Source organism: Lathyrus oleraceus, chromosome 2 (genome assembly GCF_024323335.1).
Source record: "Lathyrus oleraceus cultivar Zhongwan6 chromosome 2, CAAS_Psat_ZW6_1.0, whole genome shotgun sequence".
Lineage (NCBI taxonomy): Eukaryota > Viridiplantae > Streptophyta > Magnoliopsida > Fabales > Fabaceae > Lathyrus > Lathyrus oleraceus.
The window spans coordinates 23,158,196-23,183,264 of NC_066580.1; positions in this window are offsets into that span (position 1 = coordinate 23,158,196).

The window sequence follows — 25,069 nt, forward strand, 5'->3', positions numbered from 1 at the left end:
TATCGCATAACAATCGTATCAAATCTTACATTCGAACGACTTTCGCACTACGTCCTACGAATAGGCCAAGATGGGTTTGGTAAACTAAGGTCCTTGGCTTCTTAGGTCTATATTGGAACAAGTAATGTCTAACCACAACTTACTTATGTGACATTATTGATCTCAACACGACCTCCACCAAGTGAATGGGCTTGCAAGTCAACTCGCTAAGGAATACTCCACACAAGTTGACAGGACTATGCCATTCTCCTATCTTAAGTGCACTCGAATTCGGGTATAGAACTCATCTCACAAAGATCACCAAGCAGCCATAGCCAGCCAACAGATACAGCAATGATATATACACAATGCAATAAGGTAAAGCAGGTAAATAAATAACTGCACAAAAGCATGAACACCCAATAAACAAACAAACTACAAAAGCTAGGAGGGACTCGCTTAGGGAAGATGGACCAGCAAGAGGTCAACTTCTTAAGTCCCCAGCAGAGTCGCCAGCTGTCGCAACCTGAAAAATACAGTGTGCAAAAAAAACAACCGGCGAAAGAAAATGACAGAAGAGTCGCCACCGTGCGTTATTCATCCCAAAGGAGGGAAAGGAAACGCTCGAAGTAAACCTGAAAAAGGAAAGGACAAGACGGGGTCTCGCAACCAAATCTTGGGTTCGGGAGTCGGTTATGCGAAGGGAAGGTATTAGCACCCCTACGCATCCGTAGTACTCTACGGTATCCACTTTTGTAGTTTTCGTCTAAAGGGTGTGGGTCTACCTAATGTGTTTATTTACTAAAAAGGTTAAGAGAAATGACTCGCGCGGATGTCGCATCCACTGCATACGTATCTCATCTGAATATGAGAATCAGAGTCTTCGTAGCTCGGCTGACCTATGGGTTGGGGGATGTGTGCTCGCTAAGACATCGCGTCTTATGCCTACGTATCTCATCTGGCCTGAGAATCAGAGCAAAACGTAGTTCGGCTAACTACGGGGTTATGGATTGGGTTTTGGACGAACAACGTTACTACGCAATCTACCGGATGCTCGACCTTTGGAGACTTACTCGCCTGTAGTAGAAGGAGATAACGTGTTGCTATGGGTTTTAGGGTTTGTTTGCGTTGTAGGAACACGCATGCAAAAAGGAAGTCCTAGGCGAAGGAACAGTGCTACCTGTGGGGATACGAATACAAAACACAAAACAAGTATCTCAAAGTAAAATGCCACCAGGGGGCTCAAACATTGCCTCCTATCGAGGTCTTCCAGCTAAGAAAGCGATAAAGTACGAGAAAGGGAAAAAATTACCACACGGATAAAGATCCGAAGCTATAGCAGTTAAAGGAGCAAGAAACCCTGAAATCTCTCCAGCTGGACCGTCAAAGGAAATCAGTCAACACGAATAATCAGAATAAAACTCCAGGGGGTATCCCACAAATAAAGTGGGAAACCACGCGAGTGTCTCTGCAAAAGCCATGTGAGCCCTCACAAAAATCGACAAAGGGTTAGAGCAACAGGATGAAATCAAGAGAAAACGATGCCATGGAAACACATAAACGGGTTAGAACAAAACAGAACAAAAAGCAGATACTGTCACGTCGCGACTGCTTCGCTTAGCGAAGCTTCGCTACAGGCTCGCCTAGCGAAGCGGCTAGCGAAGGCCTGCGGGTTTTGGATTCCTCCTTGATAGCAGTTCGATCTTCATGATCCGAAAACCCTGTGGTATCCAACTCATAAACGAAAACGATTAAAACATTCATGGTATTATTACACATATTCATGCTTATTCGAACCCGTGGGCAAAACCTGATATTACCTCATACATTCATAATATTCAAATTCAAGGCGTAAAGTAAGAGGAACAAAGGCATACCTGATGAGAGAGACTGATTAGGATTGAATGGTACGGCGGGATCTGCAAAGTAGTACTAGGGTTCGTGTGAGGCGGAGTGAACTTCTCAGAGCTGCCTGAAGGTTACTGCCGAGTAGTTCCTAGGTCTCTTTTCTCCAGTCTCTGGTCTTTTCTGTTCAGCCAGTGTTCAGTAGTGTCCAGGGTTTATTTCATTGGCCACTCTGGTATTTATAGACCAAATTTCGCAGCTTATGGGCTTTGAATGAGGACAGCTCAAGCCCAAAATCTTCTGATATTTTCTGAAATGCACGCCCTTCGCCTAGCGAAGGATCTGCTCGCCTAGCGAGCATGACAGTGCTCTTCGCTAGGCGAAGCATCTGCTCGCCTAGCGAGCATGACAGCTCAGCAGCAGATTCTTGCTTCTTCCATCTTGGCGATTTGTACGGTGAATGGGCCCCATTTGAACCTGTTTCTGATTGTCATGCTGAGATGCAATATGAACTGCTAAATGACCTAAGAAATGAATGCATGAATGAGGAGGGCAAATTTTGGGGTGTTACACCAGCCAACAGATACAGCAATGATATCTACACAACGCAATAAGGTAAAGCAGGTAAATAAATAACTGTACAAAAGCATGAACACCCAATAAACCAACAAACTACAAAAGCTAGGAGGGACTCGCTTAGGGAAACCGGGTCCCCAGCAGAGTCGCCAGCTATCGCAACCTGAAAAATACAGTGTGCGAAAAAACAACCGGCGAAAGAAAATGACAGAAGAGTCGCCACCGTGCGTTATTTATCCCAAAGGAGGGAAAGGAAACGCTCGAAGTAAACCTGAAAAGAGGAAAGGAAAAGACAAGGTCTCGCAACCAAATCTTGGGTTCGAGAGTCGGTTATGCGAATGGAAGGTATTAGCACCCCTACGCATCCGTAGTACTCTACGGGATCCACTTTTGTAGTTCTTGTCTAAAGGGTGTGAGTTTATCTTGTGATGTTTACTAAAAAAAGGGGTTAAATGAAAATGACTCGCGCGGATGTCGCATTCACTGCATAAGTATCTCATATGAATATGAGAATCAGATTCTTCGTAGCTCGGTTGACCTATGGGTTTGGGGGATGTGTGCTCGCTAAGACATCGCGTCTTATGCCTACGTATCTCATCTGGAATGAGAATCAGAGCAAGCCGTAGTTCGGCTAACTACGGGGTTAAGGATTATGTTTTGGGGGCGGACGACGTTACTACGCAATCTACCGGATGCTCGACCTTTGGAGACTTACTCACCTGTAGTAGAAGGAGTAAACGTGTGTTTAGGAGAAGAAAAATCAATGAAGGGTTAGGGTTTGGGATGCTCATGCAAAAAGGCAGTCCTTGACGAAGGAACCGCGCTACCTGCGGGGATACGAACACATACAAAACAAATGTGTATAAAGTAAATGTGCCAACAAGGCAATCAGAATAAATCTCCCAAATGGTATCCCACAAGCAAAGTGGAATATCCAGCGAGCTATCCCTGCAAAAGTCATGTGAGCCTTCACAAAAACTCAACAAAAGGGTTAGTGAAACAAGATAAGGATTAGGAGAAAACATGCTATGACAAACGTAAGTCAGATTAGAGCAAAACAGTATGGTTTTTCATGGATAACAGTATGGTTTCAGAAACCTCAAACCCTGTGGCGTACACTTCAGAAATTAAACGATTAAGCATTCAAGGCATTATTTATACATTCATACATAATTATGAACCCGTGGGCAAAAACCTAATGAAATTCATCCATCATACCTCAAACATTCAGAGTATTCAACTTCAAAGCACAAAGGTAATGGGAATAAGGGCAAACCTGATTGGAGAGATCGGTTGAAATCCAATGGCACGGCTGGATTTGCAAACCAATGTTAGGGTTTGCTTGAGCTGAAAGTGTGTGAGTCAGAATGAACCTTTCAGAGTTTCCTGGAGGTTGCTCTGAACTCTGTTAGCTCTTCTCTCACTACCTTTTTCCCCAGGGTTCTTCTCTCACTATCTTTTTCCCAGACAGGGTAATAGGAATAGAATGCCTTTTGTTTCACTGAAACTCTGAATTTATAACCTGATTTTTGTGGACCTGTGGGCTCAAATGAGAGAGGTCCAAGTCCAAGATTTTTTTCTTTTATTTATTTATTTATTTATTTATTTTATTTTTTAAAAAAAACACGTGGGCTTCGCCTAGCGAGCATGACAACTCATGAACAACCTTTTGCTCCTTCAAGATTAACGTTTTGAATGACGAATAGACCCCTGTTGGAAGTAACTCAAGTCTTTCCCTTGTGTTGACTGATCATCTAAATAGAGCCCACAAAGTGTTCTGGATGATGTTCAAGCTTCTTGGATCCGATTCCGATTGCCATGATGAAATGCAAATGCTAAATGACCTAAAAATGAATGCATGCATGAGGTGTAAAGCGTATGCTTCCAGGAAAAATGAAGGGTAAATTTTGGGGTATTACACATATTCATATATTCCATAAACACACCATGGAAATTACACACACCAAATGGAATCACTAAGTACTCATAGTGATTATATCGTGTCCTAAATGTAGTCTTCGTAACATCTTCATCTTTCACTTGGATCTGATGATAGCCCGATCTCAATTTGATCTTACTAAACACACATGCCCTAAGCAAATGATCCATAAGGTTATCAATCCTAGGAAGAGGATAATTATTTTTAATTATAACCTTATCCAACTGCTGATAGTCAACACAAAACATCATACTACCATCTTTCTTCTTTACTAACAACACTAGGGCTTCCCACGGTGATACACTTGGTCTGACAAACTTCTTCTCAAGCATATATTCTAACTGACTCTCCAGTTCACCTGATTCTGATGCAAACATCATGTATGGTTCCATTGATACAGGTCTGGTACCAGGTACCAAATCTATGGTGAAATTAATCTCTCTTTCTCTCTGGAGGTAGACCAGTAATTTCGTCTGGAAACACATCTGGAAATTCACACACTACAGGTTGATCAACCATTTCCGCTTTACTTTTAACTTTCAAAGAAGAAAATATCGCAAACACTTGGGCTTCACCTCTCAAGAATTTATCCATTTGAATAGAAGATATGAACTTCGAATCTTGCTCTTCAACAAACTCAAGAAACAACACTGACTTATCATAGCAGTTGATATGAACACAATTGAACTCCAACCAGTTCATACCCAAAACAAGATCAAGATGACTTAACGGTAAGAAGAGTAAGTTAATACCAAAGTCCTTACCATAGATCGTTAAAGGGAAATTCAAAAAAACTAAAGAAGTAGTCACCAATCCATTAGCTAGAGTGTCGATAACCATATTACTATTAAGAGTAGACAAAACAAGATTCAATCTTTTCACACAGTCAACAGATATGAATGAATGCTTCTCACCTATATCAATGATAGTAATTAAAGAAATATCATTAATAAAACATGTACCTAAAATCAAGTTGTTTGTCTTCGAGACATCCTTCCCACTAAGAGCAAACACTTTCCCACTAGATTTTGCATCCAACCCCTTCTTGGACTTCTAACATTGTGTACTAATATGACATGGTTCCCTAAAATTGAAACAAGTCACCACGACACTCTTGCATTCAGCAACTCGATGTCCTAGTTTCCCACATTTGAAGCATGTCATTGTAGTACAATTTAATGCATGATGGCCCAACACTCTACACTTGAAATAATTAACAAAAGCAGGAGCACCTCTCCTACTTTGACCTTTATGTTTACCTCTAGCATATAGAACCACAAACGATTTTCCACGATTTTGATTATCACTCTTCTTATCATTAACACTTGTATAATGAGCAGATCTATCACAACTATCTTCATCATAAATACGAAACTTATTAACCAGCACAGAGATTTGATGAATCTCTTGGTACCTAGTGAATTGTTTGATTTCTAGGCGCAACCCACTCTCAAACTTGATACACTTCAATCTTTCAGCTCTTACCCCATTGTAATGAGGGCAGAACCTAGTCAACTTTTCAAATTTAGTAGCATAATCTGCAACGGTCATGTTCCCTTGATTTAGCTCAAGGAAATCAATTTCCTTCTTGCTACGAACGTCATTCGGGAACTACTTCCCAAGGAAATTAGTTTTACGGTTCTCCCAGTTGATCTCAGTACCTACAGCTTCCAACCTCTAACGAGCATTGTTCCACTAATACTCTGCTTCCTCATCCAACATATGAGTACCATACAGGATCTTCTGAGCATTTGTGCAATCCATCACTCTAAATATTTTCTCAATCTCTTGCAACCAAACATGAGCACCCTTTGGATCATACCTTCCCTTAAAGGTTGGCATTTTATTTCTCTGAAACCTGCTCAACCCACGAGATTCGGACTATTCAACATGTGGATTCTGCTAAGCTTGCAAAGCTTGTCCCATCACATGAGCCATAACTTCCAAAGAATCAGCGATTGCACGATCGTTTCTTCTAGAAATTTCTCGGTATACCAGTAAACAACCATTAAAAGAAACATTGCATCGACATTGTTCACACACTTGTCGTATACTAGGAAACAGATAAAAAAACTGGTCGGATGGGACAACAGAGTTCTCATAGGTTTATATATATATATATATATATATATATATATATATATATATATATTATATATATATATATATATATATATATATATATATATATAACACAACAGAGTTCTCAAAGAACTCTAAATAACTCTACAACACTTCCTAAATATCAAAAATGACTCTAGAGTACTCTAAAGTGCTCAAAAGAGCTCTACTGTCAGCATTTCATAGGTGATAACTCTATTAAACTCAAAGGATTGTCACCTACTATGCGATTTTTTATTATTATTGAACTTTTTCCATTATTTTCGATTTTTAAGAAGAAAAACAACATTTGGGGTTTTTTCAAGGCTTTTTCATTCAACGCTCAAATCACAGATCAATATCAATTGTAAGTATTATAGTGCACAATCTAAGAGGGGGTTGAATTATGTTTAATGCTTTTTAGAGAGAAAGTAACAAACTTTTGCCTTAAGAATTTTCTAGTTTACTTTTATTGCTTTTATGAGTAATTAAGTGATGAATTTATTTTTTCTGATTTAAGATATAAAAGTAATATGCAAGAAAAATACAGTAAAGTAAATGAACAAATAGAATTATACTGGTACCCCTTATCAAGCAAGAGAAAATCTAGTCCCCTCACCCCCTGTGAGAGATTTCACTATTACTAGATCTTTGCACAAAGCACACACCAAGACTTCTTTTACAATCTTCTAACAATAACAAAGAAGCACACCACTTTCTTGATTTTACAAACACCAACAACAATGGTAGACTTTAAATCAACCTACTTCAAAGGACCTTTCTAACAAATAGAAATACAACCCTTCCTATTTGCAAACACCTATAGAAAGAAAAACTACTTTCTTAAAGACAAAAAATCACCACACACTAGATGAAAAAATACATCAATTTGCATGAAATATACTATACACGGACCTTGCAACAATTATGATGAATTTGATATTATGTTGCTTTTCTGATGTATGAAATTTTAATCTTCTCCTTTAATGAACAAATCAATATTATATAACTATTTAAGTGCTCAAGTTTTTCTTAAAAAAATTCACATTAAAATGAAAAATATGCAGGAAAAAAGTTTTCTGTTAAAATGTTACGGACACTTGAAATATAGTAAAAAAATCATGAAGAAGGTTATTTTGAATTTGAAGAAATACTTCTATTTATAATGAATCATGCACCTCTTGATTTTCAGAAACAATTACTGGAAAATCTTATTAACAATTGTCATGGTTATGAAAAGGTTTACAAATGAAAAGTGGTGACAAAAAATGCAATGATTTAGGAAAGATTATGAGAAATGAGTGTCATGGAAGGATGAATGACAATTGATTAATTCATAAAAATAACATATTAATTCATGAAAAGAATATTCTTGAAATTTTTCTAAGAAAAATGATACACTCAAGGTTCAAACAAAGGACATTTGATTACTTGAACACGTCCACTCAACCACTAGGGCAAATATTTGCTTTTTGAATACATTCTCATTAAATATTTTTATATAGAAATATATTTTATGAAAACTTATGATGCATAAACGTTTAGGAAATTCTTTTAGAAGGTTTTAGATGAAGAGATTGAGCACTTAAATTATATACCTAAATGAAATGCCATTGGTACCTCAATCTTCGTGATTCAATCCTTCCGTTTTTCAAAGCTCATCCAATATTGATATTTGTTTTTAATCTTTTTCTTCTTTGATCTTTCTTCTAATGATAGCCTTTTGTCTTCATCAAAATTAAACTAAGAAGGATGAACATACATTCTTCACAATCTCCCCCTTTTTGATTATGACAAAAACTTTTGATGGGAAGTTTTTGCTTGATTCTTGATTTATCCCCCTATCTTGTATATCTCCACCTATCTTGAATATCTCCCCCTTTATTTTTGCAATATATGCTCTGATGTCTTTGGTATCTTGTAAAACAATAAAAACAACCATCTCTTCTTCCCCTTTTTGACATTATCATAAATAAAAAGAGTCAAATCCAAAATGAGTATAATAATGTAAGGGAAATGATACATTAAACATAAAAGCACTTATCTTCTTCACAGTACTATTAAATAAAGTCAAAGATGATATCAAAGTTGATTCTTCTCCAAAATATCTTTCGTTCAATGAAACTTTTAGAATTACCATATCAAATGGTCTTCTATATTGAAAGATCAACCTTGATTTGATAATTCTAGAATATTATCTTCAAGTACCTACAAAACAATTAATAGTTCATTACAATAAAAACAAATAGGTCTAAAAACACGATTCTTTCTATTGACAAAAAATTTATTTCAATCTTAAGGCCTTTTATATGATGACCTACATCATGTTCTTTCTTTGACTCCTTATAGTTGAATTTGCTAGTATCCTTTTTAAAGATAGTTTAAGATAGCTTAGAAACCTAAGAAAATATGATTTTTGCAAAAACCAAATGCTACAATCGATTGTACAAAACCCATAATCGATTGTCAACACAGTGCAATCGATTGCGCTGCTCTTAAAACGTGATTTTCAGCTTTTTTTGTGAAGGTGCAATCGATTGTAAGACAGTGACAATCGATTGTCACAGTGAGTTCTATCAAAAATACCTGTTGAAGCATGTTTCTATTCATTCCTAACCATTCCGAAGTTCATCTAACAACAACCATCCATAACACACAATATTGTCATGGTATAATACACCAAAATCCATCATTCTAACAACAACAACACTTAATCATAATCAATAATGACAATCATAGCAATTTCAGATAAATAATGGAAGAAAACATAACAACATGTCACTACGCCAAAAACTGGAATAGACAGCGCACCTTAGAGGGCGCTTTCTTAAAGAAGCACACTCTAAAGTGAAGAGAAAAAATAAGGAGCGAACAATTGGAATAGACAGCGCACTTCAGAGGGCGCTTTTGTAACAAAGCGTCCTCTAAAGTGAAGCGAAAAAATAATGAGGAAATGGAGGGACACCAATAGAGGGCGTGTTTATGAAAGCGCCCTCTAAGGGTACCCTTAGAGGGCGCTTTTAAAAAAGCGCTCTCTAAGTCCATGTACATTTCCAATTTATAAGGCGCTTTTGGAAAGCCTTAGAGAGCGCTTTCAGAAGCGCCCTCTTAGGCCCCCTTTAGAGGGCGCTTTTTTTACAAAAACGCCCTCTAAGGTCCCCTTTAGTAAACATTAAAATTATAACATATACTGCATGTCTCTTTATTTTCCCTCTCTATATGCTATTTCGTTTACGTAACTGGGTTTTCTCTCTACTGCGATTACTCTCTACTGCGATTACTCTTGTCCTCTGTTCGTTCTCCCTCCCTCACCGTCGTCGTCGCCGTCACCTTTTTCTGCTGTTGCGTTCACGTTCACTGAGTTATCTGCGTCCACCGTCGCTGTTCACTTTCTTCTCCATCGTTACCGTCACCTTGAAGGTATTTCTCTTCTCCATCGTTACCGTTCACTTTCTTCAGGTGTTTGATTAGGGCATTTTCTAAACTGAGTTTTACATTTTGTGCATTATGTTGATTAATGTTGTTTAGGGCAAACGAGCACTATATGGTGTTCATGAGCACCTTGTTGTAAGGTTTTTTATTTCTGATTGAAAACTGATGTCATTTGGAGTGTGTTTGAGCTTGTGCTTGGAAGTTTGATGATTATGGATGCAAGTTTGTTCATGTTCCAAACACCATAAGTTTGCATTGGTCTTTTGTATGCAGTAGGTGTGTGTGAGTTTGTATTCAATAATGATAAAAAAAGAGAGAGTTTAGATTGTTGTAACATGAGAGAAATAGAAGGTATATGAATGTGTTTTTTGTGTAGCTTCACGAATATGGTCATTGTCTTACTTGGGTCTTATTGAATCATTTCTATATTACAGATAAAATGGCTAACCAAGACGATACCCATGACGCGAGTGGATCACGTAACAATGTTGAAAAAGAAATCAAACGAGGATTGACTGTTATGAAGTCAATCATTCGTGCAAGAGACAAGGGTGAAAAATTTGAAGTACATTGGAGTGCTGAAGACCAACTAATTGAGCCTAACGGTTCAATGTTGGCAAGTTACATTGGTTTCCTTGTTCGACAACATATTCCGATTACATGTGATAATTGGAGATGTCCGGAATTGAAGGTTGGCGAAGAAAAAATATGGTCCGAGATACAGGTACTTACCATATATTGTTATATGTTTTTTTGTTGACTATTTGTTGACCATATATTGTTATAATATTACTTATAATAACACACTCCATGTGTATGTTTTTTAGAGATCCTTTCACATCGATGAAAACCGGCAAAAATATTGTATTCAATTGGACGGAAAAAGACTCCGAGGATTTCGATCCTTTTTGTCCAACAAATTTCTCAAGGATGAGGAAGGAAAATTTGTTGAAGCAGAACGGCCAATGAAGTATGCGGAGATTATTTCAGCCGAAGAATGGGATAACTTTGTCGCCAAACGAAGAAACGAAAAATTCCATGTAATGTCTATTAATTATGGTATTATACAATTGTTAAGTTACTTGGTTCTAATATGCCTTAAACTTTTTTATCCAGGAAGTAAGCGACAAAAATCGGAAAAGGGCATCAAAACCCGCGTATCCGTACAAAAAAGGGCGTACGGGATATGCACGGTTACAACAAAGAATTGTGAGTATATTCAAATGCTATGAGCTTATACATTGTCACAATATGTTATAATTGATGATCTTATAATCTGATTCAATGTGTAGCTAGCCGAGGAGAAAAGTGACGCAACATCTCTTCCGGAGCACGTATTGTGGAAGGCTGCTCGGGTTGGGAAGGATGGGGCTGTCGTTGAAGCGGTTCAAAATGTTTATGACGAATGTGTAAGTATATGTAACATTATTTCTTTAATTATATAGAAAATTTTGTTAGACATATAATTTATTTTTAATCTCCTCTAATAATATTTCAGGAGACTTTATCCCAAACCTTACCTTCAACCGAGGTCCAGGATTGCAAGAGCGTACTTAGTCGAGTACTAAATGTTCCTGAGTATTCCGGTCGTGTGAGGGGTAAGGGTTTTGGTGTGACTCCGTCGTCATTTTATAAAAAACCAAAAACAAAAAATCCTACCAACAAAGAGGTGATGGAGACCTTGGCGGAGTTAAGGGCACAAGTACTCGAACTGCAAAAGGAGAATGCAAGGTATAGAGAGGAAATGTGCGGTTTCGAGGCAAAAGATACTAGTGACCGAGCTAGTATCAATTGTCAATCGAAATTTCCCGAGGTAATTATATATGTTATTATGAAATTAAAATAGCACTTTTTTACTTGACACATATACACGTTAACAATAACATTTATTATTGGTTTAGGGCATTACACCTTGTCAGCTTTATCTATCGTCACCAACTTATCGCATAGTTGGCAAGGGAAAAGTGCACAACACTTCGGGTGAATTACTTCACCATAATCCCCTCCCGGTGGGATATATGAAAGTTTCGGTTGACCTTGCATTAGATACGGACGCGCTTCTACCATTACCTGACGTTGTTTCAGAGACAACGTTGATGCGAGATGCAGTCGGATCCTTTGTTGGATGGCCGTCAGATCTAATTTTCCCAGATGCCGAGGTATATATGTTCTAAATGATTATGAATATTTAGTATTCACATTTCAATTCAGCTACAATTATGATATTTAATCAATCCTTATTACATGGTAATGTTAGGCTCCTACAAGACCCACACATAAAGCTGGTAAAGGGATTTCAAGACGCATCGAGTCGGTTGCATCTCAAAAAGAGGTACAAATATATATACCCATTGAATTATATACACAACAATTTTGTTGCATCACAAAAAGTCATGATTTAATTTATATGAATTTTTAGGTTCCCGGTCGAAAGTTGAAAAGCGCTGGTAAGGATATTCCAACGACGTCCGGGACAAAATCTCAAATTATGATGCGTCTTGAGAAAATGGTGGAAGAGTCCGATATTATGCACGGCGCCATCCGTAGTGTAGATTTTGATGAAGGTGTTTTCGGAATTGCTCATTCCGAAATAATTTCAAAGGAGGACATGCAACAACTTTTTGAACACGAAGAATTGGGCATCACTGTCATTCATACATACATATGGTACTCCGATCAATCTATTATTTACTTAGTTGAACAATTTATTTACACATTTCAATGAGTAGTCTAATGTTTATTATGTTTCTATTTAAGGTATATGTATGACACATTGATGCGGGGAACTGAATTGTGTAACCGTTTCAATTTTATTGCTGCTTCCCGTATCAACACAATGTTAATAACGAAAAATCCAACATCTGTAAAGAATGAACTAGTCGATAGATTCATGGCGGCCGGCGATAATACTACACCCAGTTTGTAATTTTTACCGTTTAATTCTGGCAACGGGTTAGATTTTCTTTCTAATAATTTCATTCTAATCTATGTATATCTTTTACGTAGAAAATTTTCATGCATCTAAATTTTTATTTTATTTTACAGTGGTCACTGGGTGTTGGTTGCTATGGATCTTTCGAGACTAATGGTGTATTATCTCGATTCGTTATTGGGTGATTGGAGTAAATATCCGAGTATGAAGAAGACGGTTGACGCGTAAGTGAAATTCCCCTAAATATTCGTGTGTATTTGTATATTTAATTATGTCTGTCATATTGATCTCAATATACGTTTTTATTTTGTTAGGGCAATACTAAAATTTAGATCGAAAAAGAATTATCGTAATAGGAAGGACATTACCTGGGTCAGAGTTCAGGTATATATTAAGTATCTTATTTTTGCTTATAATAGTGTTTGTTTTTTGCTTATAATAGTGTTTGTAAGAAATTAACTATATATATATTGTTTGTTTTTCTGTGTAGTGTCCTCAGCAAAACAATTCTGTCGATTGCGGATTTTTTGTATTGAGATTTATGAGAGATATCATTGCGTTGAATCGTATAGACATCCCAAAAGTGGTATGGAATAATAACTTAGGGTTTATTTTAATATTATCGGATATTTCATCTAATTTGTTACTAAATCATGAATATGTTTTATTCTCTTAATTGTAGTACTTTGACGAATACAAATCTTACTCAAGAGCTCATTTGGATGAAATGAAGGATGAATTGTGTGAATTCATTATTGATCAAAGAATCATATAGCTAGGTTGTATATTGTTGTACATATATGTATGGAATGTTGTTGTTGTATGTTGTTGTTGTATATATGTTGTATATTGTTGTTGTACTTTTACTAAATCATGAATATGTTGTTGTATATTGTTGATCAAAGAATCATATATTAATGTTGTATATATGGAGGATTAATGTTGTATATAAATGGATTCATGTTGTATATATCAATGGATTAATGGTGTATAACATTGGATTAAAGGATGAAATCAATATGAATTTTACACTTTTGCAGCATGCGAACAGGTTCCCAATTAAATACCCACTGTTTTTCAAACAAATTTTTTTAAAATAACTAACACTTTAGAGGGCGCTTTCTGTAGGAAGCGCCCTCTAAACACTTTACATTGACAACTTTAGAGGGCGCTTTGTCCAGAAAGCGCCCTCTAAGGTGGCCCTTTATGGACCACTCCAGAGGGCGCTTTTTTCTGAAAGCGCACTATAATGTGGCCCTTAAAGGGCCACTTTAGACAGCGCTTTCTCCAGGAAAACAAAGCGCTGTCTTTACCTATGCCAGCGCCACTTTAGAGGGCGCTTAAAAGCGCTGTTATAGGCCAAAATAAGCGCCCTCTTTTCCCTTATTTGGCGTAGTGTGTCAAGAATCATCAATTTCTATCATATGTATTTACAAACCCTAACTTCTATAATGACATAGTTTCTACCTAGAACCCACCTTGAAAATGAGATGAAGAGTCTGATGGAATATGATGAGATGAGATGATGAAGATGACTCCAAGTTTGCTAAGTTCCTTCATGTTCTTCTTTATCTCAATGTTCCTCTTTCTATTTCTCTCCCAATGTTTACTTTCCTCCTTTTCTATTCACTGATACATAGAAAATGAATTGGTACAAGGAGGCATAATGATAAAGTTAGTATGACATGTGTGGTAAAACATGTGGTCACAAAACAAGGAAGGATTGTGTGGATAGCAATGAATGAGAATGGTAGTAACAAATAGCTTAAGTGGTACAATACTTAATATTTATCTAGAAATGACTTGGTTTAATTCCACCATTTTTTCCTCAAAAAAAGAACAGTTATTGCATGCTGAATTTTTGATTAAGTCTAACTCCACTTTTGTGATATTAGCCTCACTTTCTAGATTTAAAATAGTTTTCTTTTATTTCGAAAATTTTATAGAAAGTTTAAAAAATTCATCATGTAATTCATTAAAAGCACTTGTAATTCATTATATGAAGGTCTATCATCAATTTCAGAATCACTAACCTCATGTTCTTCATCACTTGAAAGATGTGATGTCATCAATGCCTTTATTGCATGATCTTCATCCCATGCTACATATGCTTTATTTAGCCTTTTACCCTTCTTCAAACCATTTTTTGCAGCATCCCAAATTTCTTCTCCTTGGGCTTCGAGATGTACCTTCATATGAATTTTTCAAAAATCAAAGTATTCATCATAAAAAAAATGGAGGCTTGTTGTTGCTACATCCGTCTTTAAAAACTGGATTTGCAAAATCCAGTATGGATATTTTAGGAATAGGTTACCTTAACCTACTCTGATGTTAATTTTAAGAGTGTGCAACCTAAGAGGGATGGGGTGAATTAGGTTTAATGACTTTTAGAGAGAAAGTAACAAACGTTTTCCTTAAGAATTTTCTGGTTTACTTTTACTGCTTTTATGAGTAGTGAAGTGGTGAATTTATTTTTTCTGGTTTAAGATATAAAAGTGATATGCAAAAAAAATAAATGCAGTAAAGTAAATGAAAAAAAAAGAGTTATACTAGTTCTTCTTATCAACCAAGGGTAAATCTAGTCGCCTCACACCCTGTGAGAGATTTCACTATTACTAGATCTTTGTACAAGTCTCACACCAAGACTTCTCTTACGATCTTCTAATAATAACAAAGAAGTACATCACTTTCTTGATTTCACAAACACCAACAATAATGGTGGACTTTGAATCACCCCACTTCAAAGGACCTTTCCAACAAATAGAAAGACAACCTTTCCTATTTGCAACCACCCGTAGAAAGAAAACCCTATTTCTTACAGACAAAAAACCACCACACACTTGGTGAAAAAGTTATCAATTTGCATGAGATATATTATACACAAACTTTGTAGCAATTATGATGAAATTGATACTATGTTGCTTTTATGATGTATGAAAGTTTAATCTTCTCCTTCAATAAACAAATCAATATGATATAAACATTTAAGTGCTCAAGTGTTTCTTTAAACTTTTTCACAATAAAATGAAAATTATACAGGAAAAAAGTTTTCTGTTAAAATGTTACAGACAGGTAAAAATGTTGATGAAGAAGTAGTTAATCAGTAAAAATGTTCACTACACACTTGAAAAAGAGTAAAAATGTTCATGAAGAAGGTTATTTTGAATTTGAAAAAATACCTCAGTATAATGAATCATGCACCTCTTGATTTTCAGAAATAATTATTGGAAAAAATCTTATTAACAATTGCCATGGTTATGAAAAGGTTTATAGATGAAAAGAGGTGACAAGAAATGCAATGATTTAGGAAAGGTTATGAGGAATGAGTGTCATGGAAGGATGCATGATTCGAGACTGAATTGTTTAATAAATTGAAAGCTTTGCTACTATAATGCATGATAATTGATTAATTCGTAACAATACTAGATTAATTCATTACAAGAAAATTCTTGAATTTTTTCTAAGCAAAATAACACAGTCAAGGTTCAAACTCATGACACTTAAGTACTTGAACATGCTCACTCAACCACTAGGGAAAATATTCCCTTGTTGAATACATTCTCATTAAATATTCTTATGTAGAAAGATATGTAATGAAAACTTATGATGCATTAAACGTTAGGAAAAACTTTTAGAATGTTTTAGATGAAGAGATTGAGCACTTAAAACATATACATAAATGAAATGCCATTGGTACCTCAATCTTCGTGATTCAGTCCTTCAATTTTCTAAATCTCATGCAATCTTAACATTTGATTTCAATTTTCTTCTTCTTTCATCTTTCTTCTTTTGATAACCTTTTGTTTTTATCAAAATCAAGCTAAGAAGAATGAACATATCTTATTCACAATGTCCCCATTTTTTATGATGACAAAAACTTTTGATGGGAAGTTTTTGCTTGATTCTTTATTTCTCCCCCTATCTTGTATATCTCCACCTATCTTGAATATCTCCCCCATTATTTTGTAATATATACTATGATGTCTTTGGTATCCAGGAAAACAACAAAAAACAACCATCTCTTCTCCCCCTTTTTGACATTATCATAAATAAAAAGAGTCAAATCCAAAAGGATTATAATAATGTAAGGGAAATGATACATTAAACATAAAAGCACTTATCTTCTTCACAATACTATCAAATGAAGTCAAACATGATATCAAAGTTGAAGCTTCTTTAAAACATCTTTCATTCAATGAAACTTTTAGAATTACCATATCAAATAGTCTTTTATCTTGAAATATCAACCTTGATTTGAAAATTCTAGTATATTGTCTTCAAGTACCTACAAAACAATTAATAGTTCTTTGGTACCCAATATTCATTGGGTCCTTTTGGGTTAGATCCCTTTCTCACCCATACATACTCACCATAAGGGTGCCCAAAAATATAAACTAGGAACTAGATCATTATAGAGTTATCTCAAAAGAGATATCTACACAACGAAAAAAGACATCCAAAACATCGAACAAGTAAGGACATCAATCTATCGTGTCCTTACCCTTCACCCGCTCAGAACTACCTGAAAAATAATCAACAACATGGGGTGATATAATAATCACAGCAGGTTCCCTATCTTATGGGTCCACTCAGCTTTACAAGGTTTTAATCAAAATCTAACTCAAGTCACAAAGGGGAAAAGACTTGAGTACACACAACTTGCAATGTATTGAAACATTTCTTTTGAGTTTAACAACTCAAACAAACACTAATCGGAAACCATCTCAAGGTATCTTTCCTCGGTAAGCCATACGTCTAGGGTTATTGACACGAATCACAGATCCTTGTAACATACATATCTTTCCCCGACACGCCCTACATCTAGGGTTATCGACACGAGTCACAAATCCTATCACATATTTTGACATACGCATGGATTTCAGATTCTAAGGGATAACATCCACCTTAAGAATCGTCGCTTCCTATGGGACTCTAAACCCATTTCAAGCCTTTTACCCATATAAGATTTCCACCCACTATGAGATCCACCGCTTTTGGGATTCAAACCCAGGTTATTCAAGTATCGGTGCGTACATCCCAATTCTAACTCTACATAAGCATTACAACTTGGTACAACATAGTCAAGGGGTTTATTTCGACTACATGATTAGATAAAAACACAACATGATTGTATTTGACAATCATAAGGTGATCACATTCACCATCACATTCACAACAATGACACATGTTCTATACAATGCCTATCACTCCTAGTTAAACAACTACTTGTTCATGATACACACTGTTAATACCTTAGGATTGGCATTAATTTTAGTAAAACAAATAATGTAATCACCTCTGTTGTTTTAATATGTTGGGTTGAAGAAATTCAACATCTGGACCAACATGTCTTGTACGATGTCACGACATCAGGTCTGTGACATCGCACTTGTGTAGAAAACTGAATTAATTAATTCAGTATATATTCTGGGATCAGCAAGGATATCTGGTGAATATCCTAACTCCCATGTGGAGGTCTTGAAGACTCAATCAGAATATATATAGGCTCTAAATATGGAGATATATATGGAGAGAGTTTAGGAACTTGAAGACCTTGTTTGTAGCAGAATTTTTCTGCTGAAGTTGTAACAGCAAAGAACAAGTCTGCTGCGACTTCTGAAAGCCCAAATCCAGTTGGGTGATTAGGTTATAAATAGCTGATTGTAATCTAGTCTTTGTAAGCTTCCTAGAATGAATTTTTAGGGGTGTGTGTGAGGTAAACCTCCCAATCTGTGGGAAGGTTACCATGTGTTTCTCAGTGGTCAAAGCTGAGAGTGTTTGTAACTCAAAGCCTGTAGGCAAGAGTGATTTTGTTCTTGAATGAAGTTGTGAAGCAAGTTCAAGGTGCGTTAACATTACATTGTAGTTGTAGTGATAGGAATGGAAACTGGAGGTTTCTATCTAGGAGTTCCTAGGTATAGATTGCATTGGGTAGGGATTAAGTGAAGAGTTGTAAACGGGTGAGTTTAACTCTGAATTAATACTGCTAATAGTGGATCTTCTTCCTGGCTTGGTAGCCCCCAGATGTAGGTCATGTTGGACTGAACTAGGTTAACAATTTCCTGTTTGTTTTCCTTCTGCATGTGTTTATTACTGTCATAACTCAGCTGGTATTCCAGTCAGCTTATCAAGATGATAACATATCTGGTATATAGCCTTCTGTTTGAATGTCAATCAGCATGTTGTAACATTCATCAGTGACAGCGTATACTGAATAATAAGCAGGTTGATGTCAGTTCGGTATTTATTTAAGTCTGTTCTTTTCAAGGATAACAGACCTGGCCGAAGGATCATTGTGAAACTGTCAAACTGGATGTGTTGACAGTTGATACTGAAAGCTGATACTGAAGTAGAGACTAGTTGGTCGTTTACAGTACTGCAAACTTAGCACAGTACGTTTCCAGGAACATAACAGAACCAGCATATGTTCTGGCTGTTGAACTGAATGTTGTGACATTCATTCCCAACAGCATGTGCTAAAGTGTAGGTTGATTGGGTTTTCTGTTTCAGTATTTTTCTCAGGCTATTCTTCAGGGATTCAACAGCTGAGCTAAAATCCAGGAAACCAACTACTAACCTACAATTAATGAACCTAACAAATAGCCTAGTTGTTAGCAATCTAATAAGTGGTAATTAGATTAACGTGTTCATTCAGGAAATACATGTAAAAGACAAACACACTGGAACAATGTAATAGATGATGTCCAAAATCAACAGTAAGACATCATGCTGATAATTGTGTAAGAAAACAACAGAAGTGAGGGCTAGGATAGATCCCTGTTGAGTCCTTCTTCCTGATGCACAGAACCAGGTGTTCATCCATTCTAGGGTGACATAGAATGAGATGTCGTGACATCCGTGAACGTGTGCACATTAGTACAGGGGTTAATAACTGTCTTGCTGTATTAATTACAAGGTTAGATCAAATGTCATGACTTGGAGTAGAACATCTGAATTCTGACTAAGCCAAATTTCAATTGGTATCAGAGCAGGCATCCTGTTCTGCTTCTGGATGAGATCCATGGGTGATACTTTCTGGTATCTTGCAAGGAGTTATGTTAGTACTGATGCTGGAACCTGTGAAAGGTTCTGTAATTTCCCTGAATGGTCCCTTGAAGTAGGTGGATGGACTGTTCATGACAGGAATGGTGTGTACCTGTCTCTGGAGGGTGGCAATTGGCCTGTGTGTGGGACAGCTGTGCCAGTATTGAATCACATTCAAACTTGGTATGGTCTTGGAGGCTGATCTGGTGAAGTGTGTGTTCATAGGTTGAGTTGTATTATGATTTCCGCTGCATAATACCTGGCAAAACTCAAACTCTGAAGTTGTTTCCCCTCATGTGGATGAAAGGCTGCTGTATTCAAGATCTCATCATAAACTACTGAAGATGTCAAAGATACTTGAGTCTCCTCAAGTCCACTCATCATGACGTTCTCACTTCAGGATGGTAAGAATCACTTAATCACTGATTCTTTTACTCACTTGAGTAAGGTGTATGAAGACCTTGAAGACCTTCAAGGAAGGTTTGTTCCAAGGAGGTGGAACTAATGTTCTATGCGATGTTAGAACATGTTGTTCAACAAGTATGCAGCTACTGGTTGAAGAGCAGATGTTGTTAGGTATCAAACAAAGGGATACTTCTGTTTGGAACCTACTCCTGACCTGGAAGAGGAGACATCTGTGTGTGCTAAGTTGACAAGGGTAGGGTCAACTGTGTGTGTGCTCAAGAAGGTCACCTTTAGAAGTCTGATCTCTAGAAGTTGAGCTGGTTGAGATGTGACATTGTGCAATCTCCTGCTGGTTGGCATATTCCTGTTGATTGATCAGGGTTGGATAGCTGTTCCCTGAAGTACTATGTTGTGTTGGAAGACAAGTCCCCTGGATGTTAGTAGTGAATAATGGGATAACCTGATTGCTATACCATTTAAGAGGATTGGAACCATGAATCTTGTTATTCAAACACCACGGTTCAGAAGTGGCAGTTCTTTCGAGGAGTGAGAATATGAAGATTCAGAGGTTAGTTGAGGTAGTATGCTCTAGCAATGCATATTTACCATTGACTGGTGCTGTTTTGTATCACTAGTACTTATGGTCAGCTGGAGTCTGATTGGTGTGATTGGAGTATGTAGAGGTATAACTCATAGAGTTAGTTGCCACTGGTAGGGATGGTGTATGTCAGGTTGAGACATTTATATACAATGCATGGTTATTGGTGTGGAGTTTCCATGATTGTTAAGTTGAGGGGGAGTTTTGGTTAACCTCCTCAAGTCTGGTCAGCCTAGGGTCTGGTTGGCTGTTGACCTGTGTCATATGGGTTCTGGTGGTTGTGTGACACATTTGCAAGGAAGAATTCATCTCTCTCATTCCTAAGGGTGAATTTAATCTGGGAAGACTTTCAAAATTGTCGAGGTGCTTGCAAGCAGAAGATGTTGACACAAGAAGAGTACTGTCAAAGTAGTCTTATGGTGGAAGTATCTGAAAGGATAATTAGGAAAGGATTTAAGATCAATGTCTACTTGTGCCAAGTACAAGTGTTTAATTGATTATCCTTGGAGCTCAAGATAACTGATGTTCTTAAAGATGTTGGAACATCACTTCTTCAAGACCCTGTGCAGAATCACAGGAAGGATAGTACATTGGCTTATGATCTATCTCTTCGGTGGCAGCAAAAGCATATGATCTCTGAAAAGGTTTCCTGGCAAGAAACATGTTCAGCCTTGGTATGTACAAGAAGAAGAAGACATCATAGTCTTGATGGTGGTTACTTGGATCAGCTTATTCCTAATCTAGGTAAGGAAGTGCATTGGCTAATGCACACTATGAAGTTAAGAACGAGTGGCAGCTTTCTTAACATCATGGAAACAGCCTTGCTTTAGGAAGACGAATCCTTGGCATAGCTGAAGGGATAGTTTCTAACTGATCCTTCTGAAGACTCATACATCAAAATGTCTGATGTCTTTGGAGAAGAAGCAGGGATTTATCAAGATGTGAACTTGGATGACTTAACTGCGAACCTGCAGGATGGAGGTTGTTTACTCAAACTTGGTTCCACAATCAAGTCTATGAGAACATTGAACTCTTGTTCTGTGAAGGGAGGAAGTTCTTTCAAGTGGCAGAAGAAGGAGCTGAATTCAACAGCTAGATGTCAAACACAATGTTGTGACATTTGGTTCAACATCAGATTCTTAGTTGGTGAAGTGGCACATCAACTGGAGATAGAAAGGTCTACAGGGTTATAGATTAGATACTTCAAAAAGGTCGTTCTCGTTGCAGTTCTTTGGAGTTGCTGGATAGAAAGGATGTTACATGTTCATGTCTTAGAGAATCTAAGTTTTGTTCAACACGTAGCTTGAAGTTCAAGTCTCACTTGGAAGGTCAGAATATCTTTGGGAGAGGTCTGATAGACGTGGAGAGGTCAAAGAATGGCATTTGACTTTTTCATATGAGGATTCATGAAGGAGGTAATCAACCAGTGGCATTTGGTCTATCTCAGTAGTGAGTTCGAAGAATCAAGATAATCCACATATGGCAGCTGATTATTCTTGAGGAAAGTCTGAGACAAATTACTTTTGGGCAGAAAAGTAGTAAGTTGAAGACAAAAGGAGGTGTTTTCTATCCATCTCTTGGAGCTTGTGGTAGAAGTTCTAAGCCATCTATGGAAGATTATCTCTTGCAATGGGATGAAAAGGTATATGTCCCAAGGTATGTCTGGGCTCTTCTTGATCAAGCTGGTGACTCAGTGATATCTGAAGACTATCAGATGGGGTGCCTTGCCTTGTTATGAAGGATGTCCCAGCTGATGTTAGAACATCTTGTGAAGTGGTCTTCTATTCTGGTTAGAAGAGAGATTGACACAGAGTGTGAATGTGTTCAGCTAAGAGGGTTGAACAGAGGGTGTGCTCTTGAAGACATGAAGATGCGTCTTATGTTTTCCATTCATCAAGTGGTCTGGATTCTCTTTGAATCAGGAAGTATGTGAAGGTCCAACTTTGGGATGTTGGATATGCCCATGTGTGATCTCCAAGTTTCAAGAGGAGAGTGGGTTGTTCATGACAGGGGGAGTTCTGTCTGTGTGTTGCAAGAAATCATCAAGCTTGTAGTCTACGTATTCTCAGATAACTAGATATGGCACCTTGTCAGTTATCAGGATTCTGTGATGTATGTCAAGGCTGAGTGAGCAGAAGAATGTCTGACCGGATGTCATGACATTGCCCTGAACAATGCTAAATTCCTTCTGAGTCTTAAAGTCATTAGGAATTATAAGGGTGATGTGTCAAATTCTGATAAATCAGAATAAGCCTGATGGCTACAGCTGTGTGGTACAGGGGGAGTAACCATCTGTTGAAGTGTGGGAATTTGGCTGTAGCAGTGCCAGATGTCAAGTCTCTACTGGAGGTATGACAGGGGTCTTGGGAAATGTTGAATACTAGCAGAATGCAGGAAAAAGCCGCGTGGAATGTTAAGACATCGCGTGCAATGTGTCTGACTGCATATATGGAATAGTCTCCATGCACTGGAACTGCTGTTTTGGAAAAGAAACAGTCAAGAGCTATAAAAGGTATTCAAAGATAGTCTGAGATTTTGTTGGTGATTCTCTGACTGTTTCTCAGCAAAAATTAATTAATCTTGACCAAGCATTCATTCCTACCGTTAATTCCTAAGCACGGGCTGGACTATTTAAAGGATGTAATAGCCCTCTTCTTCTCACAAGTGAAACACTCCATTCTCTCAGAATCATGGGGTATGTTAAGGTTTGGGCAAGCTGCGCCTGGATCTGGTTTTGTGAGGGGTGCCTTTACAAATGTTTAGCTAAAAAGGGGGAGAAAAATATAGTCCTGAGGTTGAGAATGTACCAGAAGCAAACCAACTGTGGGTGTGGTAGCAAACAGAAGTTGGGGTCAGGCACAAAATCCACCAACTGGGTTTACCACTTGTGTCTTGTGATCTGAGTTAAGAAGACAGTTGTGCCTTGTGATCTGAGTTACATTGTCTATGTACTCAGCATTACATACTCTTCAGGTAGCTCTCCTGTTGAGGGGAAGGGTTCTGGTACAACTGAGTCGTGTTCCTCTACTTCCTCATGTACACCAACATAGGTGTTTGTGGTGGTGGAGAGAATGACAGAGGCTTATTTGTTTTAGCTAAAATTTGCCAAAGGGGGAGATTGTTAATACCTTAGGATTGACATTAATTTTAGTAAAACAAATAATGTAATCACCTCTGTTGTTTTAATATGTTGGGTTGAAGAAATTCAACATCTGGACCAACATGTCTTGTACGATGTCACGACATCAGGTCTGTGACATCGCACTTGTGTAGAAAACTGAATTAATTAATTCAGTATATATTCTGGGATCAGCAAGGATATCTGGTGAATATCCTAACTCCCATGTGGAGGTCTTGAAGACTCAATCAGAATATATATAGGCTATAAATAGGGAGATATATATGGAGAGAGTTTAGGAACTTGAAGACCTTGTTTGTAGCAGAATTTTTCTGCTGAAGTTGTAACAGCAAAGAACAAGTCTGTTGCGACTTCTGAAGGCCCAAATCCAGTTGGGTGATTAGGTTATAAATAGCTGATTGTAATCTAGTCTTTGTAAGCTTCCTAGAATGAATTTTTAGGGGTGTGTGTGAGGTAAACCTCCCAATCTGTGGGAAGGTTACCATGTGTTTCTCAGTGGTCAAAGCTGAGAGTGTTTGTAACTCAAAGCCTGTAGGCAAGAGTGATTTTGTTCTTGAATGAAGCTGTGAAGCAAGTTCAAGGTGCGTTAACATTACATTGTAGTTGTAGTGATAGGAATGGAAACTGGAGGTTTCTATCTAGGAGTTCCTAGGTATAGATTGCATTGGGTAGGGATTAAGTGAAGAGTTGTAAACGGGTGAGTTTAACTCTGAATTAATACTGCTAATAGTGGATCTTCTTCCTGGCTTGGTAGCCCCCAGATGTAGGTCATGTTGGACTGAACTGGGTTAACAATTTCCTGTATTTGTTTTCCTTCTGCATGTGTTTATTACTGTCATAACTCAGCTGGTATTCCAGTCAGCTTATCAAGATGATAACAGATCTGGTATATAGCCTTCTGTTTGAATATCAATCAGCATGGTGTAACATTCATCAGTGACAGCGTATACTGAATAATAAGCAGGTTGATGTCAGTTCAGTATTTATTTAAGTCTGTTCTTTTCAAGGATAACAGACCTGGCCGAAGGATCATTGTGAAACTGTCAAACTGGATGTGTTGACAGTTGATACTGAAAGTTG